The following is a 14,465-nucleotide window of genomic DNA, read 5'->3' on the forward strand; positions in this document are numbered from 1 at the left end:
AGGAATTTATAGCAAAACAGCTATAATGGCAGAGAGAAGACACAATAGTTCAGAGGTCTCTTCCATTCCTATCCTCCCAACTAAAGTTTCTACTAAATAGCAGAGGTCACACTAATCAAGGAGTGAACAGCATTAGTGCATTCATGTAGTTCAAGGTAAGCCTTTAAATCTCTCTTCTTTCCCCATCTCATGTGCCGCTGCCTCCCCCAACTCTAAACCACAAGTGCAAGATAACAACAGGGCTACTTAGTCTCTCTTTTAGCAAAGCACATCCTCCCTGATACCAAAGAGAGTAAAAGACAGCTTACTCTTCCTTCATTGCCACAGAGAGAATACTAAGCACTCAGTTATGCAACTGAACACATTTTGAATTCACCCCAGCAGCACCCTTATTTATAGAGTATATGATACTGCATTTCAAAGCTAAAAGATAACAGAAATCACTCGGGTAAAATGCTTTCTTTAGGAAAACAAACAAAAAAAGATTATTTTGCAGCACTATAGTGACTAATAGTGACAGGATAGAAACTAGAAACCACATCCTATTGCTATTTATCAGCCAGGTTTACTTCACCAGAAGAGTTGGCTTTTCTTGCTCTAGCACAGTTCCACAGCAAAATGAGCTCTGGTACTGGCTGCTAGGGACCAGCTCTCTGTCTGTAATGAGAAGGCAGCATTCACCTTCCAGGAAGTTTCTTCTCCTTTTTGGGAAGACAATCAAGTATCAGAATTAAGAAAGCAAAGGAGTGGCATCTGTGGAGGGCATCTGATGCTGAGAATAAAAGATTCCCGAAGAAATTTTCTAGGTAAGGCTATAGCACTTGAGGAGAGCATTAGTCAAGTAAAATGAAAAGCAACAGGAAACAGCTACGATGTCTACAGTGAGGTATGAACTAGCKTAAGAGTAGAAATACTTACAGAAATTTTTTTRAAAAAGAATGGCGGGACGTTTATATGGCAACATTTTTCTCATAAAAACTCAGACCAACACCTCTCTCTGAAGAGCAGACAGTACCCTGAAGCACATCTGATTTGCAAATCAAATGCTTCTTGCTGAGAAGAGGGGTGTCATGCCACTGCCAGTCCTTGTGACACCCTGTGTTGCACTGCTCTTCCCTCCTGAACACAGCATTAAGGCAGGGGGATATTACAGACCTACGGCTGCGTGAAATCTGCCTATGAGGGAGATGAATGTGCAAGGGGTACTGGTAACCGTGAGTGGAATATATCGTAGGTGGCCAAGTGCCTCCTGCTGTTTTGCAGGGAAGAAAGAACTGTGTGATGGGTGCAGGGAAATATGATGTAGGGCTGGTGGGGAGTGGGGGCCTTGCGTAGTCTCTGGTGTTAAACATAGGGGATGTTCTAAGGGAATGTTTTAATTATGTGGTGTATCAAAAGGTCTTTGAAAGTCCTATTTGGCTATGATTTAATAATAAATTTCTTTAGATAATTTAGTGGGGGGAAAAAGTTGTCATTCTGTGGACTAGAATGTGACTCAGGAGAGCACTCAAACTACCTCACTTGCAGCAGCTAACTTCTTTTTTGGTGAACCCAGATTGTTTTAAATGACCAAAAAAATCACTTCTTTTTTTTCCTCCCAGTAAAAACTTCAGATTGAGAAAAGCAACCATTTAGGCCTTGTTGCAGCTGGAGCCTCATCTCAGAGCTCTCAGGAGAAAATAATACAGATAATTTGCTTGAGTTATTATTGCAAAGGGAACACTATTTGCATAACTAACCTTCTTTCACCTGATTAAGCACTGAAAGACTCAGGGGGGGCACCTCACTGAAGCCAAGTAACTTACTGAAAGAGTTAAAAATAGTAGAGGGAGACAATTAATTGACCTTACATGATGTCCTAACTGCTTGAGCCTAGTCCAAAACTCACCAAAGACTGTAGTGACATCAAGAGAAACCCCCTGTGAAGAAAGAACGTAATGTTGAAAAGGGGAGAAAACAAGTAAAGCACCCTCCAAAATTCTACTGACCATTTTGTGAAAGTCTATGATGACTATGTAGTTTTTCTGAAGAAATTATTTTTCCAGAAAAATTCTGATTCACATTTTCTCAAATGTTAAAAAGAATCATTGCTGCTCTTAACCAATTTTTTCCCCGCTAATTGCAATACAGCTGCTATTAGCAAATTCCCCAGGCCTCTCCAGCTTCCATAACAATTTGAAACCTTGCTAATGTGTCTTCATTTTGTTTCTTCTATAGACAGAAGTAAAAGCATTTCCTTTCAAACAGCATGACACAGGCTACAGACAGTCTGACGCCAAAGCTCTCGGCAGATCAATATATTTAATGCATTTGAAGTCAGTAAAATCTCCCAGGCTGGTCTAGCGCATTGTCTGAGGAAAATGAGAGCCAAAAGGTTGGAGAGCTTTGTTTAAGGATTTAATATACAATTTTCTTACTTGAGGATCTCTACATTTTAACAGACTCCCTATGTTTTAACAGAGTCCCATTTAAGTTACCTTGTGCTGCAATTTAGAGTTTTTTTCTCAAAACATTTTGGGGGAATATGGACAAAACATTTATGAAGCAAGTGCAGTCAAGCGTAGCTCAAACCAGAGTTAGAGGGAGGTATGTTTACATGTGTAAGGGCAAAAGCAGGGAATAAACATCCAAGACTGTAAGGACAGAATTATTCTCAATTCTTTTACAAATTCTCTTTCTCTTCATCTCCCAGATTTATTTTGTTCACCTGAATATTGTTCCAACCACTCTGGCCTTTCCCATGAGCTTCCTCATTTACTTAAGATACTTCTCCGCTTCACTAACCTTCAGCCTTTATCACTCCAAAGCCTCTTCCTTCCCCATGGATGATACTTTACTGGCTCTTTAAATACAAAAACCAGAGGCAATCAGCAGAGTGAAGAAGCCAGTCATTCTCATATCAGATCCATCAGAATTGTTCTCCTTCTGTCCRTCCTCAAAAATTCCCCAGTGATTTCCATTCACTCCACCTTCTTCCCTCTCCCATTATCCAAAACTATACATTTAGAAAAACAAGGAATAAGCTTCAGCAAAATAGCTGCAATATTTTTGTATGTTACATTGCACAATCAAAAAAACATAACTATGTCTTAGGCTAGCCTATAAAAATCTATTATAACACAGTGCAATTGCTACTTAATTGATCTTTAAAAGTTGCTAAATAGCGGTACCCCAAGTTCACTACTTTGCTTACAAAACAGGAGCATTTCTATTGCTTACAACTGGGAAAACAAGTTAATGAACTTCAACTTTATGTACAAGTCCAGTTGTCTGGACTGCCAGYAACAGTGATTAAAATCACATCTTCCACCTAAACATAATTTTAACTATGACACCCAAATACACACTGCTTTAAATGCAAATACTAATTATTTCATGCTAATAGTTTTAGTGAGAATGAATGCATTGTTTAATCCAAGTAGCCACAGCGGGAAGGAAGCAAGAAGAGACAGCTATTGGTGGTTTACAGGAATTGTATGCTTTAGATGGTTAGAAAAGAAATGTTTTTGGTTACATCAGAAGATCTGAATATGAACTTACAAACTACTTCCACTGCTTTCCTGAATACCAAAAGCCCTGGTTATCCCCATCATATTCACAAAATATTTACACTTCCCCCCCTTCTACAAGCTGTGTAATAAACTTTATAGAGTTTTCACTAAAAAAAATCTGGAAAATGAGAAGCAGAGTATATCACAAAATCACTGAATTTAACATCAGGATAAATACTAAGTGCTGATATATTGTATCACTAGTTCCCCTCTCTGAGTGGATCCCATTCAGTTGCAAACGTCCAGCCTACGGCATTCTTGTGCCTGAGGAAAGCAGGGTCCCGGCCACAAATTCCCGGAATGCCTGATTCCCGCACCTTCTGCAACCGGGCAATGCTGCTTTATCCTTCTGTACCCAAAACATCGGGGGAGCAGGGGAATTATACTGTCTGGGTTCACCACAGCAGAACAGGAGAGGATTGAAGGAATGGCTTCAGCGTCTCTTCCCTGAGCAATACTTTCATGTGTTTGCAATGGCAGAAACAAGCAGCGGGCCCTGCACCCAAGAAGCAGGCCTGCCCGCCGCCCCCTCAGCCCCGGGGCGGCAGCCCAGCTCTCCCTATGTCTCTATTTACCAAGTCAAACTGCAGCCTCGGTCCTGTGGCCACAAGCTTTGTGTGGTGCCTATCCAAGTTTCTGAAGCACTCAGTGACCAAAGAAGTGATAAATTCCCCGTGTCCTATCTCAGAAAAATCTACCCTCCTGCAGGTCCCAAGGCGTCTAGTGGTTTGAGATTCTCATGACAGAAAAGCTAAGGCTGAAAGCAAGCAAGCATTAAAAAGGCTTTCAAAACCTCTCTGCATAAACTTCTTTTCAAAGCACTTTGTCCTTTCTAGTTGTGTGCCCCCATTATTCAACAATGCATAACAGAATATACGCAGTTTAGAAAACAAGGACCATTTCCCTGGAGGCTATTCTTCCTTGTGATCTACAGAAAGTGACTGTAGCTCATGCTTTCAGAAGAAATAGCTTTAAGGTCACATAAAAGCCATAAGCTAAAAGGCAAAAAGATGTGCTAGGAGATATAAAAAAGGACCTTTTTGGTCTCAACAGGGTTCCTGTTTGTGCACCAGAGTTTCTGCTACGAACTTGCATTCTCAAGGATCTCTGCTGTATTTGTTGTATGCTACATTACAGATCCCAAATGTGCAAGTGGTTTCCCAGTCCATAAAAATGTCTCTTTTACCTTTTAAATTTAAGTATGGCATACTTAACACTGTAGCATCTAGACAGTCCAACCACTACTGAGTCAGGCATACAACAGATAAAATACTCTGCCTGACAACTTTTATTATTTTAGGTGTCTGTACCCCACTGTATCTGATCTGCTTGTGGACCAAGGACCATATTCTTCTCTGTTGTACACAGCAATGGCTCACCAAGTTGRCTTCAAATAAGCTGCGCCATTTCATTCCAGCAAAGAATTTGCCCCAAGGGTCTTGCTAACACTTTTGATCATAAACACTAAAAGGGCAGTAATCCTCAAGCTCAAATGAATTAACACACTAGGTTTCTACAGCTCAGAGAAAGCTGTTCAGTCTACTGTGAAAAGAAGGCATTTGTCTGCTCAATGAAAAAAACCCAGCGTGGCATCAAAAAAAAGCATGTATATGACAGTTCCAAAATACAAATTATTTGCTCCAAACACATATAAGGCTAAATATCATGACTAGCGGGACCCAGCAGTGCTCTTCTGGAAGCTTCTCTGTATGCAAACAAAAGCTGCTCTCTCTAAACTCTGACTCACCCAGGGAAGCCCACTGACCTCTGTGGGAGCACTCTCCTCGCTTGCCTCTCTCTTGGCTTCCCAGGACAAGCCCAGAAATACAGCCAACACTAAGCAACCCTTGCTAAGAGGCAGCTGAAGCTGCATTTGTTATTTTGTACTCTCAGTGCAGCAAAACAAGTTACACAGAGCCGTTCAATACCACAGGAGGTGAATAAGAGGGGGCAAAGCACTGCAGCTGAGGCCTGGCTTTGTTTCACGTGTTTCATCATTGCTCTGCAGAAGCGGTAATGACTGACCATTACTCAGGTCAGTCAGACCTGTAGAGAGCTGTCAGGTAATTCTGAAGAACCTCTGCCTAACTGATCTAAATGGGCACTGCAATGGCAGGGAAAATGCCAGGCTGCGAATTAAAGGCCTGCTGATTGAACGGAGTAACAGCAACTTCTCATACAGACTGCTGGATTTTGAACTAGCTATGATCACTCAAGAAARGAAAGGAAAAAAAAAGCACAGTTTGACTGTGAACAACTCCCTCTCTAAAACAAACACACATTTACTCAAAATGCAGCAATATCTGCCCCAAACAACAATATGAAGAAAGGCAGTACTGAAGTTACAACATTTTATAACTTCCTAGAACACTATGTTCTTGCTGGTTACCTATCTCAAAACATTACGGCAGAAAAAAAGGGGGGAAAAAAAAAAGTAAGAGTAGCTCGAAAATATCAAAGCAATGAAAAACTGGCCAAAATGGCAGAGACAAAATAGATGTCCTTTTCTACACAACTGTATCTCAAGAAAACTCTTCTATTCTGCTACAGTTCTATAAAGAACTTTCTCTCAGGCGTTTCTACTGTAATTGTTGCAGAGCATTAAAATAAAATGACCCCAATATTTTCAGGGAGACAATGAATAAGGAGGAACACAGTAACATTATACAACAGAGAATGCAAATTCCAATACCTTCAACAAAGCATAATTAAACTGTATTAAGCCCTGCTACAAACTGCCACTGAGTGTATCTATGGAGCCATATACAAGTAAAAATATTGAAGACATGGCAACTTATTTTTTCTACTTAGGTTAACAATCATAGGTGAAGTTAACACAGGAGTGAATTCCAAGTCCCAGCTAGAATTATTCTTGAGCTATTTCATCCTGTATTAGTCTGGAAAAGAAGTGCAACATCAGTGTGAAATGCTCTGAAGTGCCATAAGTTGCTTGGAGAAGAAAACTTACTTCCTTAATTGGTCTCTTAGTCAACAGGAAATTTGGACCACATGCAAACTGAAATGTCTGAATACCAAAACTGACAGCAGAAAAACTTGTTCAGTGGCTGCTGAAGCTCATTTCTCACACTTTCTTACTCTGTGAAGTCCCACAAACATCACCTCAGCAACAGGAAGCTCATCTCCCATTTACAAATGACTGGGATCCTGAAACAACCAACACCTGTGCCCCAGAGGCTCAGGTCTGCTCAGCATAGGCACAAAAGGATTTGTACTCCTCCAAAAATACACTTGTTTTCTAAAGCACAGCCAGAAGAGGTGGCACTCTGTATTACGTAAGTGTGCAGCTAGACATTCACTTGAGGTGTGAGGGATCTCATTTCTAAGCTCTCCTCTGCTTAAGATGGCTTGGACACCCACTTACCAGCAGAACTGCAAGCTAGTCTGGAAAACAGTGAGGAAGAGCCCATTAGTCCCACTGCAGCCAAGCCAGAGAGCAGCAAGAATTCAGGGAACGAGCAAGCGGCCTCACAGAAGGACAGCACAGCCTAAGGGCTGGGTAACTCAGCCAGGGAGGGAAGAGCCCTGGGTTTCAGGGGTTTTGCTCCTAGATCTATCTGGGATCTGCTGAATAATGGTACTTGCAAAAGGGGTGGCTCCCAAGCTCAGCATCAGACTCCTTGTGAAGTCTCATCCTGGCTTCTTGAACCTTGCATCCTCACCTGCCCGCCCTGAATTGGAAAAGTGACTATAATCCAAAGATCAGGGCACTCTTCTTATAGGAGGCATGGGTTTGACTCTCCCCAGCTCATGGCTGGCACAGGCCATGCATGTTCCCCTTCCAAGCAAAACAGGCAGGCAACAATGACAACAGAAAAGCCTGAGGAGACCTTTTAAAAACACCGCTGTGAGGACCTACCTCCAGAGAAGAGTCTGGACTTGCTGCTGCCTGTAGCATTGGGCTGTGCTCAGCCTTTGCTATGGGCTATTTCAAAGCAGTTTCTGCTGCGTTTGCAGGTTTCCACCCAATGCTGGCACACACTACAGAGGGAGATTGTGTGTCCCAGCCCTACATCTCTATCGAGCCAGCCTTCTCGGGACTGGCTGCAAAAGACACCTGTTTCAGCCCTAAATATGCACACAGTGAGGCAGAGAGGCTACATCCTTCACTTTGTTCTCACACACAAAGCATTCCTGGTCCAATACTGTAAACATTTCACAATTCTCCCACCAACTGCAATGAGAAGTGTATTGCATCTGCTGTATTTTGATTTAACTCTCCTCTGTACCTTGCAGCTGAGGACAGAAATGTTCTCCTGGTGATAAATGTCCTTAGCATAAGATTACAGACACCAACAACCATGAAGGAAAGAACAAGCACTAAAAAAAAAGTGCATTACTTAGACAAAATAATGGAAAGCATAAATCACTGAAGTGATAGGATTAAATGTGAAACCTTTAATTATGCATTTAATCATTTACCAACTTTTTATTTTCCCCGTAGTAATGTTCATGAAGCTTCAGTAAGTTACGAGTTTGAGGGCAACTATATTTTATATGCAAATAGCAAAAGCAATGCACACAGAAATGGTTTTAAGAATAAAACTAACATTAAATTTAGTCTTCAATTATGCTGACACCTTTACTGAACATCTTTATTGTTCTCAATCATACTGGCCCTCACTTAATGGTGTATCTCTGTCAATGCATGTCAAGCCCATCTCCATTGCGCAGATACGTAAAATGAAGCAGAACTAAGGGGGAAATAAGTGGTGATTTGAAAAGTAAACTGCTGTATTAAAACCAGAGAGAGTAACTACATTGCTGAAGATGATGCTGTGCTATTTATGAAATATGGACAAACCTGTGGCCACAAACTATAGTTTCTCCACTGCCTTTTCTACAAGGAGGCAAGGAACAGCTCCTCAAGTAGAAAATGACTCCCAGCCCCTGAACACCTTTTCCTGGGCAACCGAGCATCAAACCAGAGAAAGCAGAGCTGTTCTTGCAGCAGAGCTGTTCCTGCTGTTGCCTTTAGGTTCAGAGTAGGAAAGGGAATAACCTTATTTCTATAAAGATCATATGCACCAGCATAATATTTCAGCACTCTCAGAGCAGTTACTTATGGAAAGCAAAACAAAATCAAAAAAAAGCAAAATTGCCCTTCTTCTAACTGGAGACTAAGGCAAAGTGCAGACAGTCTTCATGCTTACACAGATCTCCTCAAAGAACATGCAGCATGACAAAGCAGACTTTCTAGAAGTCAAAAACATTGCCTTTATGCTAAGAAAAACAGCCTAATATTAATACTAAACATATCACCTGGTAACCACTGTAAAGGCAGTATGAGAATGCTAGATATTGTGTTGCATATCAGAGAGTCATTGGCAACAAAATCTCTGCCCTCTGGAGCACTTGGTGTTTTGTTCTATCCTGTTGCAGCCTCTGGCAGTTTGCCTCACGATTCCTAGCTGGGGTGGGCTGTCCCACAGCTAAAGCCATGATTCCATAGCGCTACCTTTCTTTAAAAAAACAAAAGCATTCACTGGGCTTGAGCTACAGGAAAGGTGGGTTCATTTTACTAATGTAGTTTATACTCTGTTCCCCTGGCACAGAACATCGATCGAGACAGGGGCCTTGCTGGTATTTAGGGTGCAAAGATCCGTAAAACTAAATAGAGTGAAAGTTCGTGCCCAGAGTAACTTTCATCCATCTAGCAGAAGACTACACACATTTTTATTAATGTCACAAACAACTAGATGGAGTACTCCAAGATAACTTTCGGATTGTGTTTGGATTTTCGGCTGTATTCATTACCTCTTTGGATTTGAGACATCCTATTGAAGAATCAAATATTATTTGTACATACAAACAAATCAAACATTATCTGTACATCTACATGGACTCTTGAATCTGTTGAAGTTGAAAACAGCTTTCCAAGGTGGACCGTTTATAACTGTCAGGACTTCCAGCTCAAGACTTCTAGCTCACAATTATGAACTGGAAGAAATGCTCCAGACTTTGCTGAGGTTTCTACCTCTACAACTTTTTGGAACAGGCAAACCCAGAAAGAAAATGAATCATACAATTAGATTTTGGCTATTGCAACTATCAAGTCAACTACATATTTGCTTCTCAGCTGCTTAGTTTTTCCATTGCATTTAGTAAGCAAAAAAAAATTGCCTAGGGAAAGCAGGAAACACAGGCCCAGAAGATGTATAGGAGTCTACATACACCGAGCACTGAGAAAATGAACATTCCTCCTTTTATTTCTTTCTGAATTTCTTTTTGATTGTGTTTGGACTGATTTGATACTGATGTACGATCAACTCTATTTGAAAAAGGACCTTGAGAGCCAGTGTTTTCCTCAGTAGTACCTATAGCAATGAGTTCCACTAGTTAATTATGCACATTTTTAATTAGTTTTTTCATCTTTCATCTTTAAATGCATGGATTTTAAAAGTTTCTAACCCACTACTCAGGTAAAAAGAAAAAAAAAAAAAAAAAAAAAAAAAAAAAAAAAAACAGCAATGACCACAACCATGATCAGTGCCCAGGATCTTCTCTGAAATATCCGTTCATTCCTGTCATCCATTCTCTTTTCTGTGTCTTCTCTAATCTATTTTTTATATTTCCTTTTCAACCTGGAATGTCTTCTAAGAGGTTATTCATTGTTTGGGAGGAGGGGGGTTGAAACTTACAGACTCCTCCTCTTTTGGGATCAGCGGCTCAGACCTCAAAACATTTCAGAATGTATCAACTGAAACTCTGAACAGTGTTCTGTTTTCCTCCCTGGACCACCAAACGAGTTATGGGAGACCAGATTAAAGTCAAACATGCTAATCATCCATGGCAGTCTTCTGCTCCATTTCCTTTAGAAAATGGGTGCATCTAGTATAGAAGTGGAAGAAGAGATGTTGGAACGCACACATGAATCACATCCTCTACAACCACAGTGCTATCACGGGTCAAATCAAAAAAAGCAAACATGCAAATCCCCAAATATATAGGAGTTAAAAACACTATTAACAGCAGAAGTGGCAAACATTTAGCTTTGCGGGTTTTACAGTTCCCCTGAAATCATTTTTTCCAAAATGTCAAGTGAATAGTGAAGAGACTAGAATAATTCAGAAAAAAGTAACCAACCAAGAATGGGTAATTATTTTAATTGCCTCACAAAGACAGAAATACAAAGGACTTTCACTAAAGATAATTTTGGAGGTAAAACTGTAACCTTCTCTTCAGAGGTTTTTCTATTAAAGTTCAAGGGTATCAAAATCTATCGTCTCACTTTAGATCAGTTATAAAGCCACTATAAATAAAGCCTTGTATATGGCACCTTGTCATTGATTCCCACTTCAGTATAATCAGCACTGCAGACACAGGAATTTCTTAAAATAAACAGCAACGTTCTCTATTTGCTGCACTTGAAAAGGAGTTTTGTATTTTTGTTTTAAGATATTCATTGTAATTGCTCATTGAGCAAATTATTTTATTACTGTTTAGACAAACAAAACTACTATATCAAAATACAGTGTAACTATGTCAACAGTAATTCATAGTCTACCACTTTCTTTACCACAAGGCAAATTAAATCACTCTGTTGAATTGAATATATTTCTTAATACTTAAAATAGAATTTCCAAGCAGCAGTGCTAGCATTTATTATTCTTAGAACCTGTCAGTATCACATATGCAAATACATCAAAGATCTTTTTTTGGATAGGAATAGACCATACAACTGAAAAACACAGTGCCAAGTCTACTGATGCTATTAAAAAACTCATGCTGACTGTTCAGAAGTTCTGGCTAAAAACAAAAGTTTCTAGAAAAGTCAAAATATTTGACCAATTTCCAAACTTTTTTTATTATTTGCTATAATAAATTTACGCATACGCAATATAAAAGTTCTGTTAAAAAAAGAAAACTTTAGAGAGACAAAATATTTCAGTTTCACTCAGACAAATTGCTATATCTGACTGAAAAAGATTTGGGGAAGCGAAGACAGGAAGAGTGGAAAGTAAGAAAGACACTCTGAAAAATCAGAAAACATTTGTACGCAGATTTTGGGAGCTCATGCTGGACAGTATCTCCTGCAAACTAAGGCAGCAATGGGGCCTGGAAGGGAGGCTGTTCTGGGGTGGGCTTCTCCAGGGCACACAAGCAGCCCAGCCCACCGTGCCGCGAGCCACGCAGGTGCAGCAGAAGGGTAGCAGGATGGGCAGGGAGCTCCCGTCTGGGCTCCAGCACCAAGAAAGAGGGCAGAGGAGGAGGATGTCAGGGCAGGCTATTGGGGAGAAACTCAGAACTTTGCTTTCCTGGCCTGCTTGGATGATATTAGGGAAGCCAAACCTCAGCTGGGCTTGAAACTGGGGAGGGACATAAGGGGCAACACAAACTGCTCCTAGAGGTAGACTGGCACCAAATAGAAGACTGAAGAACACACTGTCCAGAGAGGCTGTTGAATGTCCATCCTTGGAGATACTCTGAACTAACTGAACAAGGTCTTGAGCAACGTCATCTAAGCTGGCCCTGTGTGGACCAGGAGGTTGCATTTGATAACCTCCAGAGGTCTGCTCCTACTTACATGATTCTGTGATTCTATGAAATATTTGTCTGCAGTTTTTTCCCTTCTGAATAAAAGAAGGATAGAGGTAAAAAGAAGGTGTGAAATACAGGAAAAAAAGTAATAATTTTTCCCACATTTAATATTTTTATATTAAACATATATTTATATATATTTAATATTTTTCTGATTTTTTTTAATCAGAAAATAGCCAACTGTGAGTAGGCTAAACTGTTAGATCAACATCAACTGCATTCTTATTTTTTATTTTATCTTTTGCTCTCTGTTATCTATATGATTTTGGGAACCTACATGATTACCTATATGATTTTTTTCCTGAATTAATGCAGACTGGTGAAACATGATGAACTGGAGGCCTAGTTCTTACTAGATTCTTGACTGATCTGAAGCTCCAGTCAAAGATGCTCAACAAAGGAGTAGTAGCAGAAGAGCGACGGATGGCCCCTGCTCCAAGGCTAGAGGTGCTGGGGCAGATTAGCATTGTTTGGAAGGCAGCTTTAACTGTGCCACATACCAACAGTCTACAAATGACATTATAGTAGCTGGAAATTGGTGGTACCTGGCGATCCCCAGCCCCTGGGCAGAAAGTTCCCTCCCTCTGTGGCACGGAGCAGCATCAGAGCAGGGGCACTACCATTTTTCCAGGTGCACACTCCACCTGTTCCTCCTTCTTTACGTCCACATGTATACCCAAGAAAAAGAATTTATCATCGTGTACTCTGCATGCCTGAGTAAGCAAGTTAATTATTCAGACAAAATACCACTGATTTAAAAGTGTCTGAACGTATGAAAATCAGGCTTGCTGACCTCATTGAGAAAGGCAGCTGAACTTCTTAGGCAATTGCCAACTGAGTTTCATATATTGCTATTCCCTTATTTATTTCAGGACCATTTAATACAATAAAGCACAACTTCCAGTATTTGCATACATGCAGCTTCCTTTGAAATTAGAAGAGTTTGCTTAAGATGCACATCTCAATGAGGCTTCCTTKGATTTCAAGAACAATATATATGCATCCATGGACAATACAGGCATCAGAGAAGTTCATAAAAGCAATACAAAAATAAAATGGCATGTGCAATTATACCTCCACTATATACATCTCTGAATGCTACTCACACCCTAAGAGTGGTATCCTCAAATGTGAAGTAAATCACAAACTTCCTTGTTATCTTCTATTTACACTGCAACTGCAAGTTTTTCTAATACCCTATCACAGTCATTTTAAAACAAACCATGCCTTGTTTTCTTCAGTCTTTCCAAGTTTAAACGTTTAGACAATGAACAGTCTTCTTCCCCAGTGTTCACTTCTGTAACAACAGACATTACAAAATAGAGACACTATACACTACATTTTATTAAATACAAGAAAACAATTTCCCAGCCATATTACTCATTTTAGTTTGAACACAAACCAGTTGCAGATTCAACAAATATCCAAAACCAGCTACCCAAAAAACCCTAAAATTAAGTTCTCAAATAGCTAATGCTGTATATCCCTACTCTTGAGTTACAAACAATATGTACACTATATTTATGCAGAAGAAACCAGTATTTAAAACTCTTACATTTATCATAAAAATAGATTTTATTACAGAAAGCAGTGCCTTCCCATAAGAGATTTACAATTGATTAAATAGGATGGCTTGTCCTAAAACACTTACATGATTGCATGCAAAGAAAACAGATGGTCTGTGTTACTGTAATTTGATTTCTTCCAGTAAACATTACTCATGAAATAGAAAACGCTTATGTTGATCTCTTCCAGAATGATGTGTGTGCTTTGCATCTCTCTTTAAATGAAGCCTGTAATTCTGTTCAAGAAACAGCACAGCAGCTCTGGTTTCCCAACAAATCAAATAAAATCAGGTAGTCTAATGCATCATCCCTCACTTAAGAACCTGACAACACAGAGATTTATTTTAACTTTTTACTCTCCCAAACGTGCTTAACATAATACCTTGCTCCTTTCTTATTTACTCCTTTTGTAATGCTGCTTCATGCCCAAAAAAGATTACCACTTCTATCTTCAGCTTTGCATAAGAAGAGCATCTTAATGCAAAATATGGTAGCTATTGTCCTCTGGCTTCATCTAACATTCTTCTCCTTATACAACTACAGATGTTTAAGTTGGAAAAACATTCTTACTGATATGTTTCCATCTGTCCACCTCAAATTTTGCTCTATCACTTGAGTCAAAGAACACTGCTCAGGAAACTCGGGCTCTCACATTTCACTGAAATAATTCTACTCGAGCTTTATGCTTTCCAAACACTGAATGAAACGTGGTCTGCCTTTGTAAGGCAGACAACCTTCATAAGGTCGTCTAAATCACTGCAGTTCTTGGGACCAAACCATGGATGGGAAC

Source organism: Rhea americana, unplaced genomic scaffold (assembly GCF_003343005.1).
Source record: "Rhea americana isolate MKP2758 unplaced genomic scaffold, rheAme1 scaffold_55, whole genome shotgun sequence".
NCBI classification, from domain to species: domain Eukaryota; kingdom Metazoa; phylum Chordata; class Aves; order Rheiformes; family Rheidae; genus Rhea; species Rhea americana.